The sequence below is a fragment of the Geotrypetes seraphini genome, chromosome 1, assembly GCF_902459505.1.
Source record: "Geotrypetes seraphini chromosome 1, aGeoSer1.1, whole genome shotgun sequence".
Classification (NCBI taxonomy): domain Eukaryota; kingdom Metazoa; phylum Chordata; class Amphibia; order Gymnophiona; family Dermophiidae; genus Geotrypetes; species Geotrypetes seraphini.
In genome coordinates this window covers 107,784,297-107,794,027 of record NC_047084.1, presented here as the reverse complement: position 1 = coordinate 107,794,027, position 9,731 = coordinate 107,784,297, and the positions used below count along the sequence as shown (strand labels likewise).

General features: G+C 48.2%; 1 long non-coding RNA gene across 1 annotated transcript in view; it reads left to right on the top strand.

The window, feature by feature from the left end:
• The first annotated feature begins 3,465 nt into the window (after window positions 1-3,465).
• Window positions 3,466-9,731, top strand: part of LOC117352660 — a 57,740-nt gene continuing 51,474 nt past the window's right edge. The window contains exon 1 of the long non-coding RNA XR_004537752.1: window positions 3,466-3,850. This is a non-coding gene — a long non-coding RNA (uncharacterized LOC117352660). The remainder of the gene's footprint in view (window positions 3,851-9,731) is intronic.

Genomic DNA, 9,731 nt, shown 5'->3' with positions numbered 1-9,731 from the left:
GGCCACAACCACTGACCCGCAAGCTTTGCTTTGAAGAATGCTGGTGTAGAAGGACTGAGGTTGAGATAGACACTACAGAATGACAGTCTCTGGTATCCAGAGCAGATATTGTGATGTCATAATGCCTCATTCCACCAGTGCCTAAGAACCAATCACATCAATGATGTCACAATGGCTTCATTATCCTTGGCTCCCATAAGAATCAGAGTATGAATGGCCACAACCACTGACCCACAAGCTTTGCTTTGAAGAATGCTGGTGTAGAAGGACTGAGGTTGAAACAGACACTAGAAAATGACAGTCTCTGGTATCCAGAGCAGATATTGTGATGCCATAATGCCTCATTCCACCAGTACCTAACAGCCAATCACATCAGTGATGTCACAATGGCTTCATTATCCTTGGCTCCCATAAGAATCAGAGTATGAATGGCCACAACCACTGACCCGCAAGCTTTGCTTTGAAGAATGCTGGTGTAAAAGGACGGAGGTTGAAATAGACACTAGAAAATGACATGGGATTATTTCCCGCGGTTATCCGCTGGGACAGGAACGGTGATGAATTTTGTCACCGTGTCATTCTCTACTGCCGGTGACTGACAGTTTTTGTAGGTGGGAAAAAATTCAAGCATGTGCATTAGGGTCGCCTACATATGTTCGCCAAACCACGCCTCCTAGGCTTTATTTGTTTAGGCAAGAAAAATTAAGGTCTGATACGTTTTGGATGGCTCTCGTAGGTTAACTGGCTTATAAAGAACCAAATATTCATAGCTGCAGCCCACACACAGTGGTGTAGCGAAGTCAGGAGGCGCACGGGGCGGTGTGCCCCCCACCGTGCATGCCCCCCACCCCCGCAACCTTCCCCGTCGCGTGTGCCCCTTGCCAGTGTACCTCTTGAAATTTTGGCCGGCAGCAAGCAGCAACTCCTCCTCCCTGCTGCCCGGTTCTGTCTCCGATGTCACTTCCTGGTCCCGTAACCAGGAAGTGACCTCAGGAGAGTCAAGGGTGGCACAAGCCGCAGGGTGGAGGTGCTGCTGACAGCCGGAGAATATTTCAAGAGGTGGGTAGGAGAGGACGAGAGATGGCGGCCTGCCCAGATGGTGCCCAGGTCGGTCTTACTATGCCACTGCTCCCAAAGGACCCAGATTTGAATATCTGGGAATAATGCCATCAACAGTGAGCAAAACGCTCACCACTTGACGACTGAATATTGATCCCCAACAACATGAATATATATAGAATTTTATTTATTTACTTTATTTTTACAAAATAGTGATAAAATCACCGAGTGGAGAAATGACAAAAGACAGTTTGAATCAGTGCCTAGCAAACAGATGAACTTCACCTGTGAAGCTAATAACTGATATCGGGGAAGGGTCGATCCAGGTCAGGGGCAACTGGTTGATCTCGCTTCTGTTTCCCAGGAAGCCCCACTTGGTCCTCCTTGAGCTACCAGAGTCTCTCCAAAGACAGAAGCTGCAGCTCCCTTCCTGATCTTCAATCCGTTCAAAATGCTGATGTGCGACTCGTATTCCGTGAGAGCTGCTATTCTCACATTATCCCCTCTCCTCAAGTCGCTTCATTGGCTCCCCGTCCATCTTCGAATACAGTTTAAACTCCTCTTGCATTCGCTCTGAAGGCCCCGCCCCCATATCTCTCCTCACTTATCTCCCCCTATGCTCCTCCCCATGAACTCCGTTCATCGGGCAAGCCCCCCTTATCTGTACCCTTCTCTTCCACTGCCAATTCCAGACTCCATCCCTTCTTTCTTGCGGTGCCATATGCCTGAATCAATAAGTCATGCTCTGCCCCTGGTAGGCTTCAAATCCAAGCTAAAAGAATCCGTTTTCAACTCTTAACTCCCATGTGCTGCTGTCAGATCCCTAGACCCACTGTATCATTTCCTCTACCATAATCACCCTAACCCTGCAATGTCCTGTCTAAATTAGATTGTAAGCTCTTCTGAGCAGGGACCGTCTAATGTCAGATACTTAGACCCACTGTATCATTTCCTCTATCATAATCTCCCCAACCTTGACATGTCTGTTTAAATTAGATTGTAAGCTCTTCCGAGCAGGGACCGTCTAATGTCAGTTACCTAGACCCATTATATCATTTCCTTTACCATAATCTCCCCAACCCTGTAATGTCCTGTCTAAATTAGATTGTAAGCTCTTCTGAGCAGGGACCATCTATTGTATGTTAAAATGTCAGATACCTAGACCCACTGTATCATTTCCTCTACCATAATCTCCCTAACCCTGTAATGTCTTGTCTAAATTCGATTGTAAGCTCTTCTGAACAGGGACTGTCTATTGTATGTTAAAATGTCAGATACCTAGACCCACTGTATCATTTCCTCTTCTATATTCTCCCTAACCCTGTAATGTCCTGTCTATATTAGATTGTAAGCTCTTCTGAGCAGGGACCGTCTAATGCCAGATACCTAGACCCACTGTATCATTTCCTCTATCATAATCTCCCTAACCCTGTAATGTCCTGTCTATATTAGATTGTAAGCTCTTCCGAGCAGGGACCGTCTAATGTCAGATACCTAGACCCACTGTATCATTTCCTCTATCATAATCTCCCCAACCCCGAAATGTCTTTAAATTAGATTGTAAGCTCTTCTGAGCAGGGACCGTCTAATGTCAGATACCTAGACCCACTGTATCATTTCCTCTATCATAATCTCCCCAACCCCGAAATGTCTGTTTAAATTAGATTGTAAGCTCTTCTGAGCAGGTACCGTCTAATGTCAGATACCTAGACCCACTGTATCATTTCCTCTATCATAATCTCCCCAACCCCGAAATGTCTGTTTAAATTAGATGGTAAGCTCTTCAGAGCAAGGACCGTCTAATGTCAGATACCTAGACCCACTGTATCATTTCCTCTATCATAATCTCCCCAACCCCAAAATGTCTGTTTAAATTAGATTGTAAGCTCTTCTGAGCAGGGACCGTCTAATGTCAGATACCTAGACCCACTGTATAATTTCCTCTACCTTAATCTCCCCAACCCTGACATGTCTGTTTAAATTAGATTGTAAGCTCTTCCAAGCAGGGACTGTCTATTGTATGTTAAAATGGCAGATCCCTAGACCCACTGTATCATTTCCTCTACCATAACCTCCCCAACCCTGCAATGTCCTGTCAAAATTAGGTTGTAAGCTCTTCTGAGCAGGGACCGTCTATTGTATGTTAAAATGGCAGATCCCTAGACCAACTGTATCATTTCCTCTACCATAACCTCCCCAACCCTGTAATGTCCTGTCTAAATTAGATTGTAAGCTTTTCTGAGCAGGGACAGTCTATGGTATGTCAAAATGTACAGCGCTGCGTAGTAGTAGCTCCCCCCCCCCCCTCACCAGCAATCCAAAGGAGGGATCCTTTCCGGACCTGCATTCCTGTTCAGTATATTTAGATCCACCCAGGCTTTCAAAGGTGCTGCAGAGACGGTGGAATTGAGCCGCATATCTCGCTGCTCCGGCAAGAGGCGAACCGGGACTGAGCTGCCGATTGGGGGAGGGGGAGGAGCCGAGCCGGAGCCCCGCCCCCTGTCTGCCGCTTGCCCGTTGTGTTACCACCACCAGCTCCCTGACAACCTTCCGATGGCTGCACCGTGCGGGCGCGTTTGAACTCGGGGGGAAGGGAGAGTTTCCTGCGGGCAGAAGTAGGGGATTGAAAACTGCTCTCGTCTGCTGGAACGTGACTTTTGCTTGCCTTCTCGGCGCGATCGGATTCACTGGTGGGGGAGATTGCTGGAAACTTGTCCTTCTCCCAGCTCTGGGGACTCTGCAGCGCCGTTTCCCCGGGGTGAACTCACTGGTGCTGATGGCGCGAATTCAGGTGAGCAACTTCTCGTCTGCTTGCCAAAATGTCATCTGCTCATTGAGAAACTCGGCCCAGCTGTGTTGAAGCATGGGGGGGGGGGGGGGGGGTGGGGGAGGGGAGTTTATGCACTAGTTTGGAAGGCAGCAGTGGACGGAATTTCAAAGACCCCTAAGTGGCATTAAAAAAAAAAAAAAAAAATGTACCCACCGATCTTATTGCACGTAAAGCTTTCTCTTTAAAAATAATAGAGCGCGCTAAACTGCCAGACACGCTAGCCGCTACCGCCTCCTTTTAAGCAGGTGGTAGTTTTTGGCCAGCGCCTGATGAAAAGTCACGCGTGTTAACCCCGCTAGCGCGCCTTTGTAAAAGGAGCCCTAAGTGTCCCGAAACTCTTCATAATAAGCACAAGACATCTAGCATTAATGCAAAAGAAAGCTCCCTGAAGCCTCTGTCCCAATTAAATGCTGTCAGTGGGGTAAGGGGGACGCAGTCCACCCCGGGCGCAGGCTTGGGGGGGCCCTGTCACCCATCATCCTCTCAGCCTCCCCACTACCGCGCCCCTTCCTTTCCCATGTGCCTCTCTAACGTTCCCGGCGCAAGCGGCAATCCCAGCCTTCAGCTCGTGCCAGCGTCGGTTCTTTCTCTGACGTCATTTCCTGGACCGGCGCCTAGGAGGTGACATCGTAGGAAGAGCCGGCGCGAGCAGCAGGTTGGTAATTGCTGCGCTTGCCGGGAACATTAAAGAGGTACCGTACTCCCCTGAAATTCGCGAAACCGCAGGGGAGGCAGGAGAGGGCAGCTGGAGCGCCGGCGGGTGAAGAAAATCACTAGCGGTCTGCTCCGACCGCCTCTTCCTGTAGTAAAGTCGGGCTGTGCCAATCGGGAGCTGCTTTGACGCGAACTGCGAATTCACGGGGGAACACTGTACAGAAGGAAAGGGGCGCATGCATGGCAGGAGGCGGTGGGGAAGGTGCGGAGAAAAGGGTGGGGGAGGGGCCTCCCCCGGGTACCTCTGACCCTCGCTCTGCCACTGAATACTGTACCAAGGGCTCGTTGCACTAAACGTGGTCGGTAAGACTATGTGGATCGGTGTGGGCCGATTCCGAAACGGCGATTGTTGCTCAAACAAGTTTGCGTGCAAATGATATGCGCGGAGGTTCGCCATAATCTCCGGGTGATCCCGTCCAATCAATCGCCGTGGGCCGTTTTCTGCAAAGGGTCGGCAAATCCGATCGTCGCTAAACCAGGCAAAACCGCTTTTAGCGACAATCGCTGACTTTAGGAGCAAAGGGCCCCCTTGCCACCTTGGACTCAATGGGAAACCAAGGTGGCAAGGGGGCCCCTTCTGGTGACTCAGACAGGCCGTGACCTGTTCGGGCCGCCGCGGGAGCGGACTGCTGGGCAAGATGGACCTGTGGTCTGACCCAGCGGAGGCACTGCTTATGTTCTTATGTTCTTATGACAGTTTTGAGGAGATTTGAAAACCATAGATTAAAATGGTGTGGCTGCCCTGTTAATCCACCTTTAAAGGACACCGAACACTTATATCCTAAGTGGTTTACGTTGCTCGGGTACTCAAGAGTTTTTCCTTATCTGTCCTGGGGGGCGAATTGCCCAGGGTCACAAGTTTAAGTTTCAAGTTTATTAGGTTTTTATATAGAAACATAGAAATAGACGGCAGATAAGGGCCCACGGCCCATCTGGTCTGCCCACCCTAATGTCCCTCCCCTACCTTTGCCCTGTGAATAGATCCCATGTGCCGATCCCATTTGGCCTTAAAATCAGGCACGCTGCTGGCCTCAATCACCTGTAGTGGAAGACTATTCCAGCGATCAACCACTCTTTCAGTGAAAAAGAATTTCCTGGTGTCACCTCGTAGTTTCCCGCCCCTGATTTTCCACGGATGCCCCCTTGTTGTCGTGGGACCCTTGAAAAAGAAGATATCTTCCTCCGCCTCGATGCGGCCCGTAAGATACTTGAACGTCTCGATCATGTCCCCCCCTCTCTCTGCGCTCCTCGAGCGAGTATAGCTGTAATTTGTCAAGCCGTTTTTCGTATGGTAGATCCTTGAGTCCCGAGACCATCCGGGTGGCCATTCTTTGCACCGACTCCAGTCTCAGCACATCCTTGCGATAATGCGGCCTCCAGAATTGCACACAGTATTCCAGGTGGGGCCTCACCATGGATCTATACAATGGCATAATGACTTCCGCCTTACGACTGACGAAACCCCTTCGTATGCAGCCCATGATTTGTCTTGCCTTGGACGAAGCTTGCTCCACTTGATTGGCAGACTTCATGTCCTCACTGACGATTACCCCCAAGTCTCGTTCTGCTACCGTTTCTGCTAGGATCTCGCCATTAAGGGTATAAGACTTGCATGGATATACCGCCTATCAAGATTATCTAAGCGGTTTTACAATCAGGTACTCAAGTATGTTTCCCTACCTGTCCCGGTGGGATCACAATCTATCTAACGTACCTGGGGCTATGGAGGACTGAGTGATTTGCCCAGGGTCACAAGGAGCAGCATGGGGTTTGAACCCAAAGCCTCAGAGTGCAGAGCCAGTGGTTCTAACCAATAGGCCACTCCCTCCCTCTGAACATAAAGAAAATAAGATGATATCATTTTTATTGGACTGACTTAAATCATCTTTTAATGAGCTTTCCAAGGTAATCATTCTTCAGACCAGAAAAGGGCGTTGGGAAGGGAGCGAGGAAGAGAAGCAAGGCTGGGACCCGATGCAATGAAGCTGGTGAGAGAAACAAGGTTTTGTTTCCTTGTTCAGAGGGGAGGGAGTTGATGGCAGTGGAAAAAGTGTGGATGAAAGTCTCAAAACCTCCAGCTGGGGCTGCCTGTGCAGTGCTAACTCCCAGACGTCCAGATTTCCACCGGACATGTCCTCCTTTTCGAGGACATGTCCGGGGGCGAGACCTGTGTGTGTTCTGCAGCTCCTGAGCGTGGCTCCGGCACCAGGAAGCAACTAGAAATAAGAGAGCCGAACTAGCTGTGATAGCTTTTTATTCTATTGAAATAAGCACTTTGTCAGGGTCTTGCAAAGCTTCCTGTCGCAGTTGCGTCGGGAAGGGGGCGCGGATGATGTCCGGGGGAGCGTGGCTGGGTGCGGAATGGGGCGTGACACAAGCGGACCGGGTGGGCCTGGGGGCGTGGCCATGGCTCTGGATTTTCCTTTGGGAAAATCTGGTAACCCTATCCCAGACACCTTTGCTCAAGGTTGGCATCAGTGGAAGAGGGAACTCAAAGGGAATGGAACCTGTATACCACCTTTTTTGTATTTACATGTTCAAATCGAGCCCAGAGCTCTCTCTTCTACCGGTGCCAACACTGAGCAGAGTTAGGTGTCTGGGAGTGTCTGCAAAGGCAGCCCCATATTTAAATACTTTTGCCGTGTTGGGACGATGGGTGAAGACGTTTATCACACGTGTTCCTCTTCACGGGGGATGCAGCAGGATCCATTTAATCCTCATTTTCTGGGTCTTCGTCCCATTTCTGGTCCCAAATCCATTTATGTCGGGGCCTGGTTGTGTTCTGTAATTTCAGAGCACGGTTAAGCGCGGAGAGCAACTGGTTGTGCTGGCTTTTTATTTTATTGGAAAAAAATTTAGATACATTTGGGGTCCTTTTACTAAGGCGTGCGCTAAATGCTTAAGGCACCCATAGAATATAATCGTAAGCGCGCGCCTTAGTAAAAGGACTCCTTTGCGATGAGCTCCACTGCAAAGTTTTCACTGATTGGTTGACCTTTATGTACGAATACAGCAATCGCCACCTGTTTTATCCCAGGGAAACGGAAAATTACTCTCCTGCCTCCCAAGTGCGCTTTCCCGGCTGCCCCTGTTGATGACGTAACATGATTTTCCTTGGTTGAGCTACTTCATAGTGTGCCAAACGTGGACGTTTAAATGCCTGGATATTTGCTATTATATAAATTTCAAAATGTCATCTGCACAGACATATTTGAGACCTTAGATACTAGCCACAGTTCTTTGTAGCTGGGGGGGGGGGGGAGGGAAGATAATTCTATAGATTTTTATTTTATGTCTTACTTACGCTTCCTTTTCTCTTTGTCCCTCATTTCCACCCCTTCTGCTGGCTGCTGTGGTTTTGCTTCAATGCCTCCACCAGCCCAGGGCAGCTGCTGCTCATTTTAGCCCCCCACTTCCAGGCTGGACCCAGCAGCTGCCATCCCTGTCTTTTTTTTTTTTTTTTTTCTCAGTAGCAGGATTTTTATATATTTTATATAAAGGAAAAATTATTATTTATATAACCACCTTTGTATAGTACAATCAAAGCAACTTACATATTGCTTTTGTCCCTAGTGGGCTCAAAAGTCTTAAGTTTTATACCTGGGGCAATGGTAGGAGCTGCAGTAGGAATCATAGGAACATAGAAACCTGAGGGCAGATAAACGCCAAATGGCCCATCCAGAGCATCCACTATCTCCTCCTCTCCCTATTGGCTAAGGCTCTTAACATTTGCATCTCCTCTTCCTATAGGCTAAGGCTCTTTACACCTGCATTGTGAGGTCATAGAGCTTTATGGTTATAGATACATTGTAACAACATGGGCCAAATGGCCCATCCAGTCTGCCCATCTGAAACATCCACTATCTCCTCCTCTCCCAATTGGCTAAGGGTCTTAACATTTGCATCTCCTCTTCCTATAGACTAAGGCTCTTTACACCTTCATTGTGAGGTCGTAGAGCTTTATGGTTATAGAAACATGATGGCAGATAAAGCCCAAATGTCCCATCCAGAGCATCCACTATCTCCTCCTCACCCTATTGGCTAAAGCTCTTAACATTTGCATCTCCTCTTCCTATAGGCTAAGGATCTTTACACCTGCATTGTGAGGTCATAGAGCTTTATGGTTATAGAAACATGATGGCAGATAAAGGCCAAATGCCTATCCAGAGCATCCACTATCTCGTCTTCTCCCTATTGGCTAAGGCTCTTAACATTTGCATTTCCTCTTCCTATAGGCTAAGGCTCTTTACACCTGCATTGTGATGTCATAGAGCTTTATGGTTATAGACACATTGTAAGATGATGGCAGATAAAGGCCAAATGGCCCGTCCAGCCTGCCCATCTCCGAGAGATCCTACGTGCCTTTCCCAGGTTGAATTCAAACACAGTCTCTGTCTCCACCACCTCTTCCGGGAGACTGTTTCACGCATCTACCACCCTTTCTGTAAAATAGTGTTTCCTTAGATGACTCCTGAGCCTGTCACCTCTTAACTCCATCCTATGCTCTCTCATTCCAGAGCTTCCTCTCAAATGAAAGAGACTCGACTCATGCGCATTTACAATCGAACCTACTTCCCCTGGTTTTCAGTCCACTGAAGCGTTAGTCTAGTCCTCCACATATTCATGTGTTCTATTTCCTAAAGTTAAATTTCCCAGCCTTGGATGCATGTTAAGGGGGAATAAGACAGAATTATGTCTGGTCCTGAGCTGCTGCTTCACACTTAAGGACACATTGGGAAGAGGCCCCAAACTGTGAAATATGAAGGGTTTTAAAAATGGGAATTGGAACATTTAAATGCCCTTGGTACGTCCTTTCAGCCAGTGTTATTTTATTGCTAAAGAGAAACTAAGCACCGCTGTTCCAGTGCAATATTCTGCCCATGCAAATGTCCCCTGAATTTACACTGCTGTCATAAATTTTCCCTGGCTAGTTGCTATTTTTACAGAGCAGTAGACCTCATCCCTCTCGGTGTATTTCAATTAGGTACACGGTAAGCTGCAGCCACACTAAGGGCCTGAAGCACGGAAGGATTTTTTTTTTTTTTACTGTTCTGTGTGCATGGTAAAAAAGCTTCATGCACCTGGACTTTTGGAAGGTAATTTTTAGTGGCCACCAGTAACTTAAAGG